The sequence below is a fragment of the Panthera pardus genome, unplaced genomic scaffold, assembly GCF_024362965.1.
Source record: "Panthera pardus isolate Hobbes unplaced genomic scaffold, ASM2436296v1 HiC_scaffold_27, whole genome shotgun sequence".
Classification (NCBI taxonomy): domain Eukaryota; kingdom Metazoa; phylum Chordata; class Mammalia; order Carnivora; family Felidae; genus Panthera; species Panthera pardus.
The window spans coordinates 31,078,244-31,100,371 of NW_026526843.1; the positions used below are offsets into that span (position 1 = coordinate 31,078,244).

Below are 22,128 nucleotides of genomic sequence, written 5' to 3' on the forward strand. Positions count from 1 at the left end.
TCTAGTGAATGCACTCTCTTAATATTTATAGTCTCAATCTATTTTTCTGTTTAACTATTTGACATTCATAATAATTGTGCTTGCACATAAATTTAACAGATCATTTATGTATCAATCATTTATTAGTGTAGCATTTTACTCTTGCAATAATAAGGGAATTTTTAGTCCAAGTATCATCTAGAATACTTACCTGTATCTGAAACAGAATATTTTGATATTCATAATAATTCCAAATGCTGTGCCTCGATCGTGCACATCAGAAAAGCTGAAAAGATGTTGATGTGGGCATTTGCTATTCAGTCTTCCAAAGACCTAGACCAAAACCAAAACCAAGTAACAGGGTACAAATATGGAGGCCACAGGCTTGCTTTCAACATCTCTTGGATGGACAGTGGGTTCACAGGTGTTGTGACTGTGTCTTCTAATTTACATATACGTTGCAGAGATTTCTTTGAAGCTTCCCGGTGTTTAATAATTAAAATTTCACTCCCTCACTATAAATTATTCCGAAGAAGGCTTAATGAGCTAAGCATAGTAACATTTATTAACTTAACAACACCATTCATATTTCCACTGAACTTCCTGGATGTAAAAGAAAATTTATGCAGGAATTGGTCGATTGCCTTTGGGAAAAGTATTAATAATGTCTTCCTGTTGGTGTTTATGGGCTCGGGGACATAAAGAATGTGAGGCAACCAAGGACATACCACATAATGATCCCTTTTCTCCTTTTTCTTTCTTTCTTTCTTTCTTTCTTTCTTTCTTTCTTTCTTTCTTTCTTTTTTTCTTTCTTTCTTTCTTTCTTTTTTTTCATCAGGGTCTCATGACAAGAGATGTTCTGTTTTAGTGGGAGATCACTGATTCTGTAACTACTAAGCAGTGAGGAGACTTTCTTTGAGAGTTTGCTGTGGCTCCGGGGAACTTAAATGCCCCCAAACTGGTAAGTAGGAAGGGTCTATGGTGAGTATTCCCTCGGTAAAAGTGGCTACATTATTGGCAGGGATTGTTGGAACAACAGGGTGTTGGGCTCAAAGGACGCTGCCGCTGAGTCCTGGCTCTTAGGACAATTTGCTCAATGTCTCTGAGCCTCCATTTTTACTTCTCCGACATAAGGGCTAGAATGGGCTTTATCTCAGTGTCGTCATGAGGATTGAATGAGACAAAGCCTGCAAAGTACTTACCGCCTTGCCTGATACAAATGGACTCAGTAAACATCATAAATAGCATTTTATTATCATAGAGGCTAAATTGTTGTCTATTATCTGTAAACTTTATTTATGGCTCTCTTAGGACACTTCACTACTGTCTTTCTTGTGTCGGAGTTATTTACATAAGGCCTAACCTCGTGAACTGAGCTCCTTGGGGGAAAGAATGCTTCATACCCTATAGGACCCAGCACAACGAGGCAGCACTAAGTAGAAGATGAGGCTGAAGCGGAAGCTGTCAAGCATTTTTACCATGGCCAAATTTGGTTTCCATCGTAACTGAATACATGCACACATCATCGAGTTTGGAAAGTTGTGCAAGAGAAACCTTGCCGTAAGCAATGTAGTCTGATCTTTTCTCTCTCTGCCTCTCTCTCTTTCTTATATTTCACCTTGTTTAAAAAAAAAAGCCTCATCTTGACCCACTACATTTGTTTGAAACCTTGCTAATGAGTCTCAACCTGTGGTTTGTAAATCTGTGGGCTAGACCGTGAAGCTGTGTTGGATCTCCCCACCAGAGGCAGGCGTGCAGTTAAGGGGAGGCTAACAGAAATGCGGGGGGCGGGGCCACGTGGCAACTGCTTTGAGGACACTTAGGGACCAAGTGTAAACAGCAGAGTTGAGGCAGGCCAAGACGACCCGAGACTGGGTAGGTGAGAGCTTTGACTTGGAAATGCGGAGTTTTGAAGGTGAAGACATTCAATACAGAGCTAGGTCATTCCAGCCGTTCTATTCAGAAAGAAGGAAAGCAAGAGAAAGAAAGAAAGAAAGAAAGAAAGAAAGAAAGAAAGAAAGAAAGAAAGAAAGAAAGAAAAAGAAAGAGAAAGAAATGAAAGAAAAAGAAAGAAAAGAAAGGAAAGAAAAGAAAGAAAGAGAAGAAAGGAAGAAAGAAAGAAAGAAAGAAAGGAAGGAAAGAAAGAAAGAAAGAGAAAGAAAGAAAGAAATGAAAGAAAAAGAAAGAAAGGAAAGGAAAGAAAGAAAGAGAAGAAAGGAAGAAAGAAAGAAAGGAAAGAAAGAAAAAAAGAAAGAAAGAAAGAAGGAAAGAAAGAAAGAAAGAAAGAAAGAAAAGAGAGAAAGAAAGAAAGGAAGGAAGAAAAAGAAATGAAAGAGAAAGGAAAGAAAAGAAAGAGAAGAAAGGAGAAAGAAAGGAAAGAAAGAAAGAGAAAGAAAGAAAGAAAGAAAGAAAGAAAAAGAAAAAGAAAAACAGGAACAGGAACAATTCTCTTGAAATGCGGCTGCCAGGACAGAAGGCCAAGTGGACATGGGTCTCTCTTCTGCCCCAGGGACTCTGCTTTTTTCCAGATTTTTGTTCTCCTGTCAAAAATAGCTTTTGAGTGATTTTTTAAAAAAACTACAAAGTGAAAGTCTATACAGTGTGCACATGTACACACACACACACACACACACACACACACACACACACACTGAACTTTAAAAATCCTGCCTGGGGCTCCTGGGTGGCTCAGTTGGTTAAGCGTCCAGCTCTTGATTTCAGCTCAGGTCATGACTCACAGTGCGTGGGTTCGAGTCCCACGTCGGGCTCTGCGTTGACAGTGCGGAGCCTGCTTGGGATGCTCTCTCTCCCTCTCTCTCTCCCCTCCCCTGCTCCTGCTGTCTCCCTCTTTCTCTCTCTCTAAATAAATAAATAAACTTTAAAAAAATAAAATAAAATCCTGCTTAGTTGTCTCAATTTGGTGGGTTCACCCACCCTCTCCCTTCCTCCTTCCTTTTTCCTTTACTCAAAACTCCACTTTTTTTTTTCCATCGTCTTATAACTTTAAAACACTATTTTGGTCTAAGAGCTTTTGCTTCTACAGCCTCAACTGTTTCATGTCCCAGACCAGTTTACAGTCTCACCTGCAGAGTTGGAACTTCAACTTTCAGTTTCTTTTTGTCGCCGGTTGATCCTTCTATGTGAGTTAGATTTATCCATTTTTTTCCCCATTCATTCAGTCTATCAATTCGTCGAGCACTTATTATGTGCCAGGCACACACTACAAGCTACTGAGTTAGCAGTGCACAAAATCAAGTTCCTTAAGGTCAATGAGTGCCCAATTAGGTAGGGCAAGCAGAAACGAATCCTCCTTTCCCACAAAGAAATAAAAGTGGCCGTGCTGATATATGCAATACAGGAAGGGTATGCGATGATTTGACGGGGTTTGTAAGTCTTTGGTCAGAAATGTGTTCTTTGGGGAGGTGAGGTCTGAGCTGAGTGCTGAAGGATAAAGAGCAGTTAGGAAAAAGGAATGGGAGCATTCCAGGCGAGCAGAGCAAAGCCCCGGGGTGGGAGGAAGCAGGTTGAGAGCGGAAGGAACGAAGAGGCTAGTGAAGTGTTAGGAAGGTTCTAGAGAGTAGAGGGGGCAACTCAGTTGTGGCTTCCTGCGGTGTAGAAATTCATGTACTACTTTGTTGCAGCCTCTGTTAGGGAGTTTTGAGTTTATCCTAAAGACAATGTCAGTCAATTGGAAGGTTCTGTGGGTACTTGCACATAGTGGCAGTGGGAGGGTATGATCACCTTGAATTTGGAAAATGCCACTTTGGCTACAGTGTGGAGAATGAATGGGTGGCTGGGTAAGCGTGAATAGAGATAAAATGTACAAAGCTATCATTTGTGTTCCGCTTACTGTGTGCTAAGCATCATTGTAAGGGTTTTCATACATATTGTGGTTTTTTTTTTAAGTTTATTTTGAGAGAGAGAGAGAGAAAGCACAAGTGGGGGAGGAGGGGAGAGAGAGAGAGAGAGAGAGAGAGAGAGAGAGAGAGAGAATCCCAGGCAGGCTCCACGTCATCAGCGCACAGCCGGATGCGGGGCTGGAACCCACAAACCCTGAGATCATGACCTGAGCCGAAGTTGGATGCTTAACCGACAGAGCCCCCCCCCACCCCCCCGGGCACCGCTATGCATATTGTTACTGAATCTTCACATCTTGTAAGGTAGTTAGTTATTATCCCCACATAACCTGTGAGGAAACTGAAGCTCAGAGAACTGAAGAGACTTGCCCAACATCACACAGCTGGAACGTGGCAGAGGTGGGATTTTATCCCAGGAGGCTGCCCCATCGTCAAGGCCAGAGGTGATGATGGTGTCTTGGGCCAGACCAGTGGGGACAGGGAGCAGTGAACACATTAACGAGATATTCGGCAGCTGAAATTGATAGTAATTCACGGTGATTGGGACGCGGGGGGGAAAAGGAAATGTTAAGGAAAATGTTTAAATCTCTGATGCGTACAACTGAGTGGCTGGTGGTATATTCACTGAGATGGGGAATACCAAAAGACGGCGAAAGGCGCTTTGCAAGAGACAGAGGAGCGGCCGCAGAGGCAGCAGGTGAAAGGAGTCTGTATCATGGAAAGCTTGGAGGGGTGGGGTGGGGCAGGAAATGATTCAACAAGCAGTGATGGGGCCCAGCATAGACTGCTGCTGGGTGGGGGGTGATTTGTCACGTTCTCAAAGGTGTCAAACTCAAGATGCCCTTTGGTTAGGATGTCCACCGCAGGCTGCTGCCGCTGTGGCATTCTTGAATGAAATTGCCATCAAGTGCTGCCTGTTTCGTGGCCTTATTGCTTTTCTTCCTCCACGGTCAGGGGCTACCAGCTCTCCCACTGCTCTCTGCAGTTCAATCCTGCCTGAGCCCCTGGACCAATTCTGACTTTATTTATTTATTTATTTATTTATTTATTTATTTATTTATTTATTTATGATTTTATTATGATTTTATTTTATTTTTTTAAAATTTTTTAAATGTTTATTTATTTTTGAGACAGAGAGAGACAGAGCATGAACAGGGGAGGGTCAGAGAGAGGGAGACACAGAATCCGAAACAGGCTGCCGGCTCTGAGCTGTCAGCACAGAGCCCGACGCGGGGCTCGAACTCACGGACCGTGAGATCATGACCTGAGCCGAAGTCAGACGCTTAACCGACCAAGCCACCGAGGCGCCCCTATTTATGATTTTATTTTTAGAAAGAGGGTGCACATGTGAGCAGGGGAGAGGGGCAGAGAGAGAAGCGGGGGTTGGGGGGGAATTTCAAGCAGGCTCCCTACTCAGCATGAAGCCCGACGTGGGGCTCGATCCAACAAGTCTGGGATCATGACCTGAGCTGAAATCAAGAGTCCGATGCTCGACCCACTGAGCCACCCAGGTGCCCTCCCACCACCACATTTTGATGTTAGACAGGAGAAAGCCAGCCAGTTCCAGCCTAGCCGTCCAGGTTTCAGTATTGTAACGGTTATTATTCCTATCCTAACCTTGTTTCCCGTTTCTGGAAACACGGCTTCTTGGCTTTTTAAAAATGTATTTGGGGGCGTCTGGGTGGCTCAGTCGGTTAAGCGTCTGGCTCTAGATTTCGGCTTAGATCATGATCTCATGGTTTGGGAGTTCGAGCCCCACATTGGGCTCCATGCTGACAGTGTGGAGCCTGCTCGGGATCCTGTCTCCCTCTCTCTGCCCCTCCCCTACTTCTCTCTCTCACTCTCTCTCTCTCAGAGTAAGTAAATAAACTTGGAAAAATGTATCTGAGTTTTTGTATCAGCCAGGTAAAATAATGGCTGTGAAAATGCTTTGCAAACAACAGAATTTACTGTATGTAAAGCTTCTAGGACAGGCAATGAATACGCAGCAGATTTTCAGTAAATAGCAGCTATTACTACATGGACCATCGCTTGGTTGCCGCAGGTACCAAACAAAGTCACAAAGAGTGGAGTTGAATTGCAGTATCTTTTCAAGGAACGACCTTTTCCTGCCTTTCAGAGACCCTCTTGCCTCGCTCACGACGTGTTGCCCCTCTGTCAGATTTTTGACTTCGACCAGCTCGCGCCTTTTCCCAACGTGGTTCATGAGGTGGCAGGTGGAATATTCAAAAAGAGCCTGGCTTCTGGAATCAGACAGCTTTGCATTTGAGTCCTGACGGCATGACCTTAGGAAAGGTACTTAAGCTTTCTCCAGTTTCCTCAACTTGACGTCGTGAGGACCTCCTATACCCTGAAGGACCGAATTAAGCCAAACACACAAAGGCACCTGGCCACGGGTTGGTATTCATTAACTACAAGCTTCTTTTTCCTTTCCTTCCTCCTTCCATGTGCCTCATCATAGCTGTTCTCAGACTTTCATTCTGAAGGTCTCATTTTACTATCATAAACAAGTCCCATGACTTAGGGGTGTGCTCTAAACTTTGATCTATTTTATTCTTGTGCGCACTAATGGGCCACATTAACTTTCAGACCACCAGGATCACGTGTGACTAATTATTGCTTGACTAGCCCAGTTAATATTAACTGACAGTTGACTATGGGAAAGGCACCCCAGGAAATATGAATCTACCCCAATCCTGACTCTTTATGTTGGGCTGAGTTACCTCCCCTTCTTTTCAACACTCCCTTGCGGACCTACGAAGCCAGCCCCGAGAGCTGTCTGCCTTTCCAAGGCAGTTGCTATGGCTTCTCTTCCCACTAATTCAGCCGGATTTGATTTTGCTAGATCTTGTCTCCCTGCTTCTCTCCTGGCGGTGCATTCTGATATTGATTGCTTCCATCTCTAACTCCCGCAGGACTTGATCTTTTCCCGAACTTTCTCCTTGGCATTTGGACGTGGGCTGCCTGGCATCCTTTCGGGCTTGGCTAACCACTTTGGCCCCAGAGTTTCCTATTGCCTCAGGTGAGAATACTTCCCTCTTCACCCTGGTTTCCTGCCAATGGGCTCCCAACACCTGCCCAAGTCTGAATTCTGTCTCAGTCAGTCATTGGTGATGGAGGGTGAGGGCGGAGTGAGAGTAGGTGAGTGTTAAGCAATAAAAATTCGATACCGGCTTGCTGCCCTTAGGGAGCTCACAGTCCATTTGAAGAAGATAAAGAGGTCAACATTTTAAAAAAGGCAAGGAATGAATAGTAAATACCAAATAATTCCTGGTGTCAATTTAAGTTAATATTAAAACTGCCATCCGGTATTTTTAAAAACGTACAGCGGCCAAAAAGAAAGTATTTTTTGGAGGTGCCTGATGTACAAACTAGGCTCTCTCTGGGACAATCTAGTTGAATATAATGAATAGATACTTTAACAATAATTTTATATCCAGTTTTTCTTAGTTTTTCACTAAAAAATATTTTTGTAGCTCATTTTCCCCTTAAGATCACCGTTTTAGAATATGTGATTCCGACACAAAGAAAGCCCCTTTGCAACGGGGTGAAAATAACTGACGCTCATCAGCAGAAATATCATGATTGTATTGTTGTTGACAATGTACACTTTTCAGAGTTTTGTTCTACAAGCTGTGGCTTGTCAAACTTAAGAGTAAAACAGCCATTTATTTTACCGGCAAATTGGGTTTATTCGGGAAGAGCAGAGGAATTTCAATTCGGGATATGCAAGCTCTGGTAAACCATAGACAAAGAACAGGAACTATACAGAGAAAAGGAGGAAGTTGGGAGGCGTTGCTTTGAACAAAACTACTTTGGAGGAAAGCAAGAGTTCAGGGTGGTGATGGTTTCTGATTGGGTGACCTGTGGTAACATTATATTGGCTGAGCTTGTTGCTGGCCGATGAGAAATTCTTTTCCTCCTGCTGGAAAGTAGGAGAAAGTAGAAAATAGTAAAGTAGGTTTTTTCCTATTGTGTATGCAAGGTAGTCCTCTCTCACTCTCACTCTCTCTCTCTCTTTTTTTTTTTTATGGGGAGAGAGAGTGAGGGGCTGAGGATCTGAAGCAGGCCCGGTGTGGACAGCAGAGAGCCGATGCAGGGTTCGAACTCACGAACCCCTGAGAACATGACCAGAGCGGAAGTCGGATGCTTAACCGACTGAGCCACCCAAGCGCCTCAGTGTACCTCTTCTTGATGGGGGCTTGTAATTTCTGACTAGTGGTAGCACAGGAGACCGCCCCTGTCTGGCCTCCCGACTCCAATTTAAATGAGGTTTCTTTCATTCAGTTTCATAAGCTGAATGCCCACTCAAATCTGGATGTACTCAGTTCTATAAAAAATATTCATCAGGGGCGCCTGGGTGGCGCAGTCGGTTAAGCGTCCGACTTCAGCCAGGTCACGATCTCGCGGTCCGTGAGTTCGAGCCCCGCGTCAGGCTCTGGGCTGATGGCTCGGAGCCTGGAGCCTGTTTCCGATTCTGTGTCTCCCTCTCTCTGCCCCTCCCCCGTTCATGCTCTGTCTCTCTCTCTGTCCCAAAAATAAATAAAAAACGTTGAAAAGAAAAAAAAATATTCATCAATCTTACCTTGCGTAATGGATAAGTGTGATTGTTAATATTACTATTGAATCATTCGCTTTTACTTCCCCCCCCCCACCCCGCCCTTTTCATCTACTGCCATAACCTATGCAAGCTGGCCCAGGCCAGTGGGGAAGCCACAGAACAGTGAGGAAGGACAGGAAAAAAATAGGAAAACTAAACAGTCTATGTATTGGCTCCCAAGGATAAGGAAATCGAAAGGGAATGTGTGCTGGGGAGAAAGCATTCCAAATAGTGTTGCGATATTGTGATTTTTTTTAATGTTTATTTATTTTGAGAGAGAGAGAGAGAGAATGCGTGCGAGCAGGGGAGGGGCAGAGAGAGAATCCCAAGCAGGATCTGCAGTTGTCAGTGCGGGGCTCGATCTCAAGAACCATGAGATCATGACCTGAGCTGAGATCAAGAGTCAGACACTTCATGGGCTGAGCCACCCAGGCACCCCGATATTGTGATTTCTAATAAGAAATATACATTTGGTCTTCCTGTTTCTGGCACGGAGCTCCCAAAACCCTTGGAATGTCCTGTGAGGAGAGCAATAAAGGTGTCAGTGAAGTGACTTTGGGATCACACCTAAGGATGGGGGTTGGTTGCCTGGTGAACCAACCTTATGATTAGTGGGTTGGAACTTTCAGCCCCACCCCTTGACCTCCAGGGAGGGGAGAGGGCCTGGAGGTTGAATCGATCACCAGTGGTCAATGATTTAATGAGTCATGCCCGTGAAATGAGACCTCTACAATCTCTAGCTGGTCGGTCAGAAGCACAAGTGATAACCTGACCTTGAGGGGGAGGACTTGTGGGAGTGAACCCTCAGCTTGTGGCGACCGATGCTGTCTCTGGGTAGATAGTGTCAGAATTGAGCTGAATTGTAGGACACCCAGCTGGTGTCCGGAGAATTGCTTATTGGTGTGAGGGAGACCATGACCGCACCCCCCCTCCACACACACACACACACACACACACACACACACACACACATTAGAATTAGGTACAAAACCCAAATTAAGTGTTAAAAGGGATGCAGTAAACTTCAGCCTTTTTTAAAATGTCGGTTTATTTCTGAGAAAAAGAGAGAGAGAGAGAGAGAGAGAGAGAAAGTGTATGTGTGTGTGTGAGAGAGAGAGCAGGGGAGGGGCAGAAAGAGAGGCAGACAGAGAATCCCAAGCAGGCTCTGCCCTGTCAGCACGGACCCCACAGAACATGAGATCATGACCTGAGCTGAAATCAAGAGTTGGACACTTAACTGACTGAGCCCCCCAGGTGCCCCACTGCAGCCTTGAAGAACATGTTTAGCGTCAGGCTGATGGTTGCTCTTGGTAGGTTGAAGCAACCCCAGTTTAGGGTAAAGGGAGTGTTTGGGTTCCGGTCAAGTAAGTTGAAGTTCAGGGCAGGCATTGAGCCTCTCATCGAGGAACTGGAATGCAGAGCAAGAATCCAAGGTGGGAGGCCACTTTTCTAGACTGAACAAAGCCGGTGGGGCTTAGAAAACTCCCTGGCTGTGCGTGTGCTCTGTATTCACTTCACGTCTGCCAGTTTAAGAAGAGTGATACTTCTCTCAACCATCAATCCTCCAGGGCTCAGGCCTTGGGTCACTGAACCTACCGGTTATGGAGTCGTATGCCGTGTTTAAATTGCCTCAGGGGGGCGCCTGGGTGGCTTAGTCCGTTAGGTGTCCAACCTTGGCTCAGGTCACGATCTCACAGTTCGTGAGTTCGAGCCCCGCATCAGGCTTGCTGCTGTCAGCACAGAGCCTGCTTCAGATCCTCTCTCTCTCTCTCTCTCTCTCTGTCTCTGTCTCTCTCTCTGCCCTTCCCCCACTCATTCTCTCCTCTCTCTCTGTCTCTCTCTTTTCTCTCTCTCTCAAAAATAAATAAAAATATTTAAAAATTGCCTTAGGGACTACCAGCAGGGTCAAGGTACGGGTGGAAAGCAACTTTAGTTTGAGAAGTCACATAGGGCCTCTATCTATAAAAACCCCATTTATGTACCACTTTTCAGGAGCATCTGTATTGTTCAAATATTTGTAGAAGATTAACTGTTGCGGTGGTTAATTTATTTTTTATTTTAGAGAGAGAGAAAGCACGTGAGCAGGGGACAGGGGCAGAGGGGGAGAGAGAGAGAGAATCTCAGGCAGGCTTCACACTCAGCACAGAGCCCAACACAGGGCTCGATCCCACGACCTGAGCAGAAATCAAGAGTCGGGCGCTCAACCAACTGAGCCACGCAGATGCCCCTGTGGTGGTTAATTTTATGTGTCCATTTGGTTAGGCCATGGTATGCAGACATTTGGTCAAATATTACTCTAGATGTTGCTGTGAAAGTGTTTCGTAGATGAGATCGACGTTTAAGCCAGTAGACTTTGAATAAAGTGGATTACTCTCCACAGTGAGTGGGCCTCATCCAATCGGTTGAAGGCCTTAATAGGACAAAGATTGACTTGCCACCAGGAAGGAAGAATTCTGCCGGCAGACTTACTTGAGCTTAAACATAAACTGTTCCTTGCCTCCCCAGTCTGCCGCCTCTTTCTCTGTCTCTTTCTCTTTCTCTATGTTTCATTTTCAGTTTTTTATTTTTTTTTAAGATTTTTAAGTGAGCTGTATGCCCAACGTGGGGCTCAAACTCACGACCCCGAGATCAAGAGTTGCATGCTCTACTGAAGGAGCCAGCCAGGCCCCCCCCCCTCCTCCTCTCTCTATTTTATTGGTACTGTTTCTCTGGAACCCTGACACGGTTACTAGTATGAATTACATGAATTTTACTCCATTGAAGGGTATCACCTGCTTCTGTCATGCTTCCTTTGAAACTATTCCATTCATAGGATCTCTATCCTTTTCTCCCACCTGGTTCTGTCAGAAGGATAATAGAAAAAAAAAAGTCACAGAGTTGGGAAACTATATATTAACTGCATTTTGAAAACAGCTACTTTCGGGACCTGCTTGCTTTTGACGTCAGAACTTGACCATAGTTAACAAGGATATGTGGAAAAGTAGTCACGTGCAAATGAAATGTTGAAACTCTGAAGGATAGCGGGAGGCATGGTGGACATATTTGTTTGAACGGATTCCAGTTGTGAAAATTTCTTTCAAATGCCTGGAATGGGGGATCCATGAGTGCAAGTGGTGACCTCATAGCTGACCTAGCCTGCCTTCTGGCTTTCTACGCAGCTTAATGTTGTGTAGTTGCTTTGGGCTGTGATTTCTCCTGGGACATACATTATTTAGTTGGTTAGCTCAATGCGAGTTAATATTAAAATTCCTGTGTGGTCTTTGTTTTAAAATGCATTTGTGTCCCTCACATCACCAATATATTTATAAGCCTGAAAACTGGAGTAGCATGAGGTAACTTAAAATACGAGTGGTTCTTCTGTGAATTTAGGTCAGATACTCTCTTAGTAACGGAGCTGCTGCTAAATGTTGAAACTCCTTTTTCCCTGAAGACACTTAAATCTTAGTTTTGGTTGGACATCTTCCTGGTGGCTGAAAGCTAGGAACTATAGACATTCCTAAAACTGTTTTCTCAAGTTTCGTACATTTTTTCTTTTCTTTGACTTCGTGTTGGCTCTTTCCAGCTGTTTTCTAAATATTCAATTTCCTTTAACATGTTCAATGGAAATTTTCAATTTCTAGGGTAGAGAATCCTACGTTTATAAAAATTATTTTATGGTGCAATTAAGGTCATCCATTAAAACCTGCTTTTGGTTTCACCAAAGTATTTTGCTGATGTTCTCATATGGCATGCATATATAGCCGGCACCTAGAACCACACTGTAGAGAAGACGTGACAAATACTTCTTCAATTGAGTTAGTTAATAAAACCGAACCAGAAGTTGGTAGTAAAGAGAATGGCAAACCTCCGGTGCAGAAAGTGTTCTCTTTTTCTTTCTTTCTTTCTTTCTTTCTTTCTTTCTTTCTTTCTTTCTTTCTTTCTTTTTAACATTTATTTATTTTCGAGAGAGAGAGACAGAACGCGACTGGGGGAGGGGCAGAGAACGAGGGAGGCACAATCTGAAGCAGGCTCCAGGTTCTGAGCTGTCAGCACAGAGCCCGATGCAAGGCTGGAACCCACGAACCATGAGATCATGACCTGAGCCGAAGTTGAACGCTTAACCAACTGAGCCACCCAGGTACCCCAAGAGTTCTCTTTTTCTTAATATTTTATTTTAGAGAGAGAGTGTGTGTGTGTGAGAGAATGAGGGAGAGGAGCAGAGAGAGACAGAGAGAGAGAAAGAATCTTAGGCAGACGCCACACTCAGCAAGGAGCCTGACTCGGGGCTCAATCCCATGATCCTGGGATCAGGACCTGAGCCAAAACCAAGAGGAGGACACTCAATCGACTGAGCCACCCAGGCTCCTCGGAAAGAGTTCTCTTTTAACAAATACCATTATATCTTCTCTTTCTTGCCCCATTTACTACGTTTATATCCAAACATATATGTTTTTCCTAATTGAGTGGTAGTAGGTAGAATGGGACATAAATGGAAAGACTTTTTCACTGGATATCACTTTTTTTTAATGTTTATTTATTTTGAGAGAGAGACACACAGAGTGCGAGCAGGGGAGGGGCAGAGAGAGAGGGAGACACAGGATCTGAAGCAAGCTCCAGGCTCCGAGCCGTCAGCACAGAGCCTGATGTGGGGCTTGAACCCACAAACTGTGAGATGATGGCCTGAGCCAAAGTCAGACACTTAACCACCCAGGCGCCCCTAAATTTCTTTTTGTTAATGTATATTTATTTTTGAGAGAGAGAGAAAGACAGCATGAGTTGGGGAGGGGCAGAGAGAGAGGGAGACACAGAATCCGAAGCAGGCTCCAGGCTCTGAGCTGTCAGCACAGACCCTACACGGGGTTCGAACTCAGGAACTGTGAGATCATGACCTGAGCCGAAGTCAGATGTTTAACTGACTGAGCCACCCAGGAGCCCCAAGCACCTTTTTTTCTTTAAAGTTTATTTATTTTGAGAGAGACAGAGACAGTGCCAGTGGGGGAGGGGCAGAGAGAAAGGGAGAGAAGATCCTAAGCAGGCTCCACGCTGTCAGCACAGAGCCCGACATGGGGCTCGAATCCATGAAACGATGAGATCGTGATCTGAGCCGAAATCAAGAGTCTGACGCTTGACCGACTGAACCACCCCTGCGCCCCTGCCTTAAGCACCTTTGAAATTGATTGAGTGGTTTTACAAAGCATAACTTAAAGTAGTTTAGTTATGGTAGTGCACACATTTTGATACACTTCTGAGCTTTTTAAAATGGGACTCTATTTATATAGCTGCCTCAGTTACTCATTTCTGTATGATCATCAATTACCCCAAAATTAAATGGCTTAAAACAACAACATTTGATTGGCTCACTCTGCTGTGAGCTGGCAGTTTGGGCTGGGCTTAGCTGAGAGGGCTTGTCCCTGCGTTACCAGCTGTTGGCGTGCCTTTTTCCCGAGTTTGGGCTTATTCATGTCCCGTGGTGGTTAGCTAGCTATCAGCAGGGATGATGGACGTAACCGGGCCAAGTGCCACTCACATTCCTGTAGGCTAGCCTGAACTTCTTCACATGGTTGCTAGCTTCTATCACCAGCAAGGGAGAGCAAGCCCCAATGCCTAAATGCGTTTCAGGCCTCTGCTTGTGACTTGTTTGCTCATGTACATTGGCCGGGGAAGTCACTGAGTCAATGTGGGAGGCCAAGGTCAAAGTCAATGCGTTGGAGGGCTACAGGAAGGTAATGGGTACAGGGAGATGTGATGCAGTGGGGCCATTGCTATTAAAGTAATTGTTACGATTTCTAAACGTGTCCCTTGTTTTCTTAAAGCACTGACAGTAAATGAACTCAACTCATGGCCAGGGAATTCTGTAAACCCCTGAACGCTAATGATAAGTTACAGCTGTTGTCATAGGCTGATTTAAAGTTTTAGTACCACTTACTATTACCATTTAAAATACTGAGACACATCATATCACTGCCTTGCTCCCAAATTTCCCATGGCTTCTTACTGCAGTCAGAATAATATTAACATTTTGAGGCGCCTGGGTGGCTCAGTCGGTTAAGCATCCAACTCTTGGTTTCGGCTCAGGTCATGATCTCACGGTTCGTGGGTTCGACCCCTGCATCGGGCTCTGGGCTGGTAGCTTGGAGCCTGCTTCGGATTCTCTGTTTCCCTCTCTCTCTCTCTCTCTCTCTCTGCCCCTCGCCTGTGTGTGCTCTCTCTCTCGCTCTCAAAAATAAATAAATAAAAACACTAAAAAAAATAATATTAAAATTTCTTGACACAGCCCATAGGCCCTAAGTGATTTTGTTTTTTCTACACCGACATGATGTTGTTTTCATGACATCATGCCCTACCTCTTGGCTGATAATGTACTATCCTTCAGCTCTAATTGGCTCTTTTCTCTTCCTTTAGTGCGTCAAATCCATTCCGCCTCAGGGCTTTTCGCTTGCCATTCCCTCCCTGGAACGATTTTCCCTCCGATCTTTGCTTGGATGGCTTCCTCTCATCATTCAGGTCTCTGTACAAATTTTACTTCCCTAGAGCAGTGTTTGCTCCCCACCCCTTCAGAAGTAGCCCTTCTCCCATCTCAGATCACTCACTATCCCATTTCTCTGTTTTATTTTCTTCCCAACACTTATTACCCGGAATTATCTAACAATATTAACGAAGTAACTAAAGGCCTGGCGTACTCAGTCTTGACCTTGGAATCTTTACCTGTAAGTTGGAGAGGTGGGATCTTATCTAAAGTCCTTTCGAAGTCAAAAGTTTGCACTTCCCATGCCTATAACTCAGTTTTTAGATGAAGTTTGAGCCGGGGGGAGGGGGGGGGGAAGCTGTCAGTAACAAAGAATATGGGAATAAAGATCCTGTATATAACTTTTATGTTGGGAAAAATCTGTCACAGTGATTTCCAAATACATAAGAATGTAGTTTAGGAAGAGGAATAATGGAGAAACCAAAATTGAAAAAAACTAATTAGCATTGTCACTGTATCTATTCAACGTTTCATTAAAAAAAAGGTTTTTCCGGCTTTATTGAGACATGTGTAAGTTCAAGGCATACAGCACAATGATTTATTATATACCCAGGTATCATGAGTAAAAATATCATTTTTCCCCCCTATTCCACTGATAAGGCCAGAGCAGGGCAGACAGGAGCCCTCCCCTGGGTGCCACCAGAATGTCCACATTTAATCGAAATGCTATAACAAAGACTCCAGAGGCGCCCTGCCTAGGATCAAAGCCCAGTTCTGCCTCTGCATCACTGTGAATCCTTAGGAAAGTGAGCCAACATCCTGTGTTTCAGATTGTGCCTCTGAAACGAGGATGCCAATGGCACTTGCCACGTGGGATTCTTGCGGGGATTGAATGAGATACTGTTTGTGAAGGCTCTAGCACCTTAGCACTCAACAAATATTAGCCGTCGTTAGTGACTGTAATCAGGGAACAGCAGTGGACGTCAAACCCAAAGAATGGCAAGGGAAGGCTGGTGTGTCGGTTGGGGTGACGAGTGAGAGCAGCAAGTTGTGTGTGGCTACTTACAGGAGGAGCTCCTGGTTGTACATATTTTGTAGTGTAAGGAAATAGTTGCTAAAAAAAAAAAAAAATTCCCCAACGTACCAGGAAAATTCAAATGTAACTGAAACACGCTTTCCTCTATCTTGAATGTACAAATGTGGGAGTTATACCCAAACTCTGCATTTAGGTGGCTTAAAGTACATAGGGCCGGAGTCAAAAAGAGATGCATAGCTTAAAACTCTTCAGGTAGGTAGATAAGTCACATTCTGAAACTTTAGAAGTGGCTGGTATGAAGTTTCAAGGACAATCTAATTACAATATGGAATCACCTCATTAAAGTATAACTGACTGATGGAGAATCTGAGACCACGTAGACCGAAACTGAGATTTTGCCCTTTTGATGGAAAAATAAAAGCATTGCCAAAAACATCAGTATTATAAACAAGATTGTATCAGGAGAATCTAAAGTCCTTAAAAGAATAAACACTATGGATGCACTCTTTTAGGTATAATTGCTATGCTCATGTGGTCACTCCTTCACATCGCGTACTTACGTAGTGACTTGAGCCAATGATGATAGTATTGAGTACATAGTATTTATTCGTGCACTCCCAATATTCCAGGCTTCATTTGAAACACTGGGATTCAGTAACAAACAAAACAGAACCGGTCCATCCCTTCGTGGGGCTTACATTCTAGTAAGAAGACGAAGAAGGGTTTGCGTTCACGGGATGATATGATTTGACGAGTACAGCGTGCTGTGGGCATAGTTCAGAAATCCCCAGTGTGGTCTGGAATATGAGGAAAGGTCTCCTGGAGCAAAACATTAAGAGACACCTGAAGAATAGCAGAAATTTTCTAGGAGACAGCACCGGGGAATGGTGTGCTTAGTGGAAACAGCGTATGGGAAAGAATTCGGATTAATAGAGGTCTGTCAAGGGCTTCGACCAACTCTTTGCCAATCTAATTTGCATTTCTCTACGTACTCGAGAGTAATACACATTGGTTTTCTTATAAATCTTCCGTGAGTCCAAACCTTCACACGTTCAGACAACGCATGGCTGTTATTCACAAAATGTCCTCTGTTCTTAACTCGGTACACTCAGTGGGTAATTGGCCGGAAATGTAATAGCTGGCTTGTGCGTGCAATCCAAATCCTTTACGATGTTCGTAGGTTTTCTATGTAACCTTTGCTATTGTAGCATATTACTGCACGATGCCGTTGTAGTTTATAAGCGGTATGTGGAAGACCCTCTGATGTGTAGACGACAAAAACTTACATTTTTCCGTGTCATTTCCTGCACTCAGAGGGTACTATGTGAAGGCGGTAGTGCTGGAGACCATTCGGTGGTATATTTTATACACAGAATTTCACATATATATGTAATTTCAGCTTACTTTGGGTCAGTAAACCAGATCTCTAGACCTCTAGCCATTAGCCACGTGTGCCTGCCTATCTAGCAGTTGGAATGTGGCCAGTCTGAACCGAGATGTGTTCTAAGTGTGAAATACACATCAGACTTCAAAGACTTGCTCCGAAAAAGAGGAATGGAAAATATCTCGTTGATTGTTTTTTGTAATGATTACATGCTAAAAAAAAATCGTTTTGTTTTATTGCATTAGATGCAATATGTTATTAAATTAACGTCACCGTTTTTTTCACTTTAAAAGTGTGGCTGCTTGAAAATTTAAAATTGCATTTGTGGCTAACATCTGGGGCTCACATTATATGTCTATTGGCTGCCACTGCTCTAGGCTTCTTTTTAATTTTCTTTAGTGTTTATTTATTTTTGAGAGAGAGGGAGAGAGAGAGGGAGAGAGAGCATGAGTGGGGGAGGGGCAGAGGGAGACACAGAATCCCAAGCAGGCTCCAGGCTCCCAGCTGTCAGCACAGAGCTTGATGCGGGGCTTGAACTCATGAACCGTGAGATCATGACCTGAGCCGAGGTCGGATGCTTAACCGAATGAGCCACCCAGGCGCCCCAAGACTTCTTCAATTTGTCTATGTCAGCGAAGGCTGAGGCTAATCAGAAGACACGGCTAAGGTGTGCTCTGACCGTTAGTGAGCATGAGGAGTCCTCACTGCTGGTTAGTAAATGTTTGGCTTTTGAGTCGAATCAATTACTGTAACAGATCGGCATCTGCGGATGCGATGGAGACTTTGTCCGGGGTGAGGGATTAGAGGAAGAAACTGGATCAGATGCTGCTCGGGTCCCACCTAACCATAAACCGTCAGGTTTATGAAAGTGGGACCACTGCTCCCAAGGAGTTCTTGCTGCCTATTTTGGCCCTGAAATAGCAAGGCTAGTCCGTAAGAAGGAAATGCCATGTTACGGCGGCGGAAAGTTAACCCGAAGAAATAGAAGCCAAGCCCCCTTATGGACAAAGTTCCCGTGTTCACATTCACTGTCGCCAAGAGTAAAGATGCAAACCCTGGCGAGAATAGTTAGCGATGCTCCACATTTCATCTTCAAGCACGTTAGTGACGTTAATTCGTGAATCATCACAATTTGTGACATGTTTACTGAGTGTTATTATCCCATTGATGAATTAGGGAAGAGTCAGCGAAGGTGGAAGGCTTGCCCATGTTAGAAGGTGTTCAGGAGGGCTCACCTGCCAGCATGGAAAACGGGAAATGGAAGCCCTTTCGAAGGCCGGCTGTGGTAGAATAGCACGTTCTCGCTTTCTACATTCCCCTAACAGGACTGAACAACTGTACGACAGTTTTGTAAATTGACATTGACTCAAATGTACCTGCTGGGTTTGATATTTAAAGCAAGGATGTGCAGGGGCGCCTGGGTGGCTCAGTCGGTGAAGCATCTGACCTCGGCTCAGGTCATGGTCTCGCAACTCATGAGTTCGAGCCCCACATCGGGCTCTGTGTGGACAGCTCGGAACCTGGAGCCTGCTTCGGATTCTGTCTCTCTCTCTCTCTCTGTCTGTCTCTCCCCTGCTCCCACTCTGTATGTGCGTCCCTCTCTCTCTCAAAAATAAATAAACATTAAAAAGAATTTTTTTTTTTTTAAAAAAAGCAAGGATGGGCAGACATTACTTTCTCCAATGCATTTGTTTTTGTAACAGTCTTACTCTGGGCCTAGTTTGTTTAGAGTATGGATTACTTGTTTGTTAGACATATTTATTTATCCCACGAGTATTTGTTAAACCCTCGTTATCACCCTTATTCCTGACATCAGGAAGCTTACAGTCTAGTTAAGAAGTGGCAGACACGTAAAAAATACCAGAAGGTGTTTTAGGTACTCTGATAAGAGAAGTAGGTTCTAGATAATGATGACGTCCAAGACTTAGGTAGCACTTCCTATGGGCCAGGCACTACTCTTTTGTTTAAGTTTATTTATTTATTTTGAGAGAGGGGGAAAGACGGGGAGAGAGAGACAACAAGAGAGGGGCCAAGAGAGAGGAGAGAGACGATCCCAAGCAGGCTCAGTGCTGTCAGCACGGAGCCTGACACGGGGCTCGATCCCATGACCATGGGATCATGACCTGAGATGAAATCAAGAGACAGACGTTTAACTGACTGAGCCGCCCAGAAACCCCAAGGACCAGGCACTGTTCTAAGTGTATTCTAATGTATAATGACTTATTCAGCCTTCAGGAGAATCCTGTAGATAAGGAATTACTAGTATTCCCATTTTACTGAATGCTGTAAATGGGCAAAAAGAGATTCACGAATTTGCCCAAGGTCACAGCGAGTGGCGGAGCTTGGATTCAAACCCAAGTAAACTTTGCTCTTCACCACTGCCCAAAGGTGTGTGTGCATTGCCACCTGGACGGACAGGAAATGCTTCTTAGGGAAAGTGACACTGAGCTGAGTCTGGTCAGAGGAGAAGCTGTTTGCTAAGACGGCAAGAAGAGGGCTTCCTAGTACGGTGATCGGAACAGAGACCTGGCAAAATGAAGCACTTACCTTAAGATTACCAGGTTCAGGAGAAAGGAGAGGGGAAGGTGGCAAGGGGTGGGGGGACAGAGTAGGCCGTTCAGAGCTACAGGGAAGGAACAGGTGGGCAAACGAGGAAACTCGAAACTGCTGACAAAGTGAGTTTAGCAGAATATCCAAGGCTTCATTTACCTGCATGCCCTTTTGGCACAGACAGCTGAAAAACTTTAACTCGATTGAAGTCGCCGGTTGTGTGACCCAAGGCAAATCAGTTTAGTTCTCTGGGCCTCACTCTTCTTATCAGTGAAATCAAGGTTGAAGACAAAATGATCTTTGAGTTCCCTTCCAGCACTGGTCTTGTGATTTCTGTGGGTCTAATGCGCAAAGAAGGAGCCAATTTTGAACTGATAAGTGACATATTTAGATATGCATTTGAGAAAGAGGACACTACGTTATATGGTAATAGCATGGTAAATCTTCAAGGTTTATTTATTTATTTTGAGAGACAGAGAGAGAGAGAGACAGAGACAGAGACAGAGAATCCCAAGCAGGCTCCTCACTGTCAGTGTTGAGCCCATGCGGGACTCGAACTCACAAACCGTGAGATCGTGACCTGGGCCGAAGTCAAGACACTTAACTGACTGAACCACCCTGGCGCCCCTTGTGATAAGTCTTTAAAAAGGCATCTGAAGCTTTAAACTTCAACAGTTGCTCTGGACACTTCTACCTGGAGAGTGTTACCATGTTCCCCTCCACTCTCACTTCTATGGTTATAGCACAACTGATTCTCCTTTGGTTCTGCTGTGTTCTTGTTTCTTACTTGGAGGTGGCCTCTTTTCTTTTCCATTGTTCTTTTGGTGTCTCATCGGGCACCTAAGACTTCTGTGAGACTGAGTTCCCCTGAGTTTTCTTGATTCTTTCCATTGTTTTAACCACCATCGCTCTGTAAATATGTTACGATTGCCCTGTTTTATTTTGTTTTTGTTTTTTAGATATTATTTTAAAGTAATCTCTACACCCAACTTGGGGCTCTGACTCACAACCCCCAGATCAAGAGTGGCCTGCTCTACTGACTGAGCCAGCCAGGCATCCCAACTGCTCTACTTTCCATCTCTGGTGGGTACAGTCCTATTTAAAAAATGACATGGCTAGGGGCGCCTGGGTGGCTCAGTCGGTTGGGTGTCCGACTTCGGCTCAGGTCATGATCTCGCAGTCCGTGAGTTCGAGCCCCGCGTCGGGCTCTGTGCTGACAACTCAGAGCCTGGAGCCTGTTTCAGATTCTGTGTCTCCCTCTCTCTCTGACCCTCCCCCATTCATGCTCTGTCTCTCTCTGTCTCAAAAATAAAATAAATGTAAAAAAAAATTTAAAAAAATTAAAAAAAAAATAAAATTAAAAATGACATGGCTAAAACATGACTTTGCATCAGATTTTCTCTGAAGCCTTTTCTATCAGAAAAGCAAAATCACATTGTTTTCTTCTTCCATGCTCAGTATAGAAAAATCAGAAAGTACAAACAAACGAAAGAACATAATCACACCCATATTCCTACACAGCAGTGGATAATTACTGGTACTATTTCATTGTGTAGTTTTCTCTGGATGTACCTATATGTGTATATTGTGTTGGTATCATACATACTGTTTGGCAACCTATCATGAACCTCTTTCCATTTCAATACATAAAAGCAGATATCACCTTGAAAGACTGAATTATTCAGTTATATACTCTTAAAATGTATTTAACCACATTCCTGATGTTGGGAATTTATTTCCAACATCCATATCAATAGATACAACAAACAGTGTTTATATGAATTCCCTGCAGCTCCAATCGTGACTAAAGTCATGACCACGATTTCCCCCAATTTTTTTAAATAAACATATTTATTTGTTTATTTACTTATTTATTTTAAGCAAGCTCCATGCCCAACGTGGGGCTTGAACACACGACCCCAAGATCAAGAGTCTCATGGTCCACTGACTGAGCCAGCCAGGTGGTCCTATTTTCCCATATTCTTAATGGCGAGGCTGAGATTTTTCCCATCTGGTCTAGATTCCATGTGGGCCAGAGATTAGTTCATGGATCCAGAAGTCAGTACCTGATAAAAAAGGGGCCAATCGGAGACACTCCAATGGACTATGGAACTGGGTTTTAGAGATCCCAGCTTCAGTGTGGTTGGTCTCTTGAATAGGAGGAGATATAGAATAGAGGAGATATAACCTAAGGGTTTGTGGCCAATCATATCCTACCATGCAGCCAGGAAAGCATAAAGTGCCAAAATAATAAGAGAGAATAATGAAGTAGATTCC

General features: G+C 44.1%; 1 long non-coding RNA gene across 1 annotated transcript; it reads left to right on the forward strand.

Moving 5' to 3' along the window:
- Positions 1-204: 204 nt before the first annotated feature.
- Positions 205-20,924, forward strand: LOC109250709 (uncharacterized). The gene is made up of 4 exons (XR_002073135.2): positions 205-940; positions 5,956-6,232; positions 6,752-6,858; positions 20,811-20,924. It is a non-coding gene; the product is annotated as an uncharacterized LOC109250709 (long non-coding RNA).
- Positions 20,925-22,128: the final 1,204 nt, after the last annotated feature.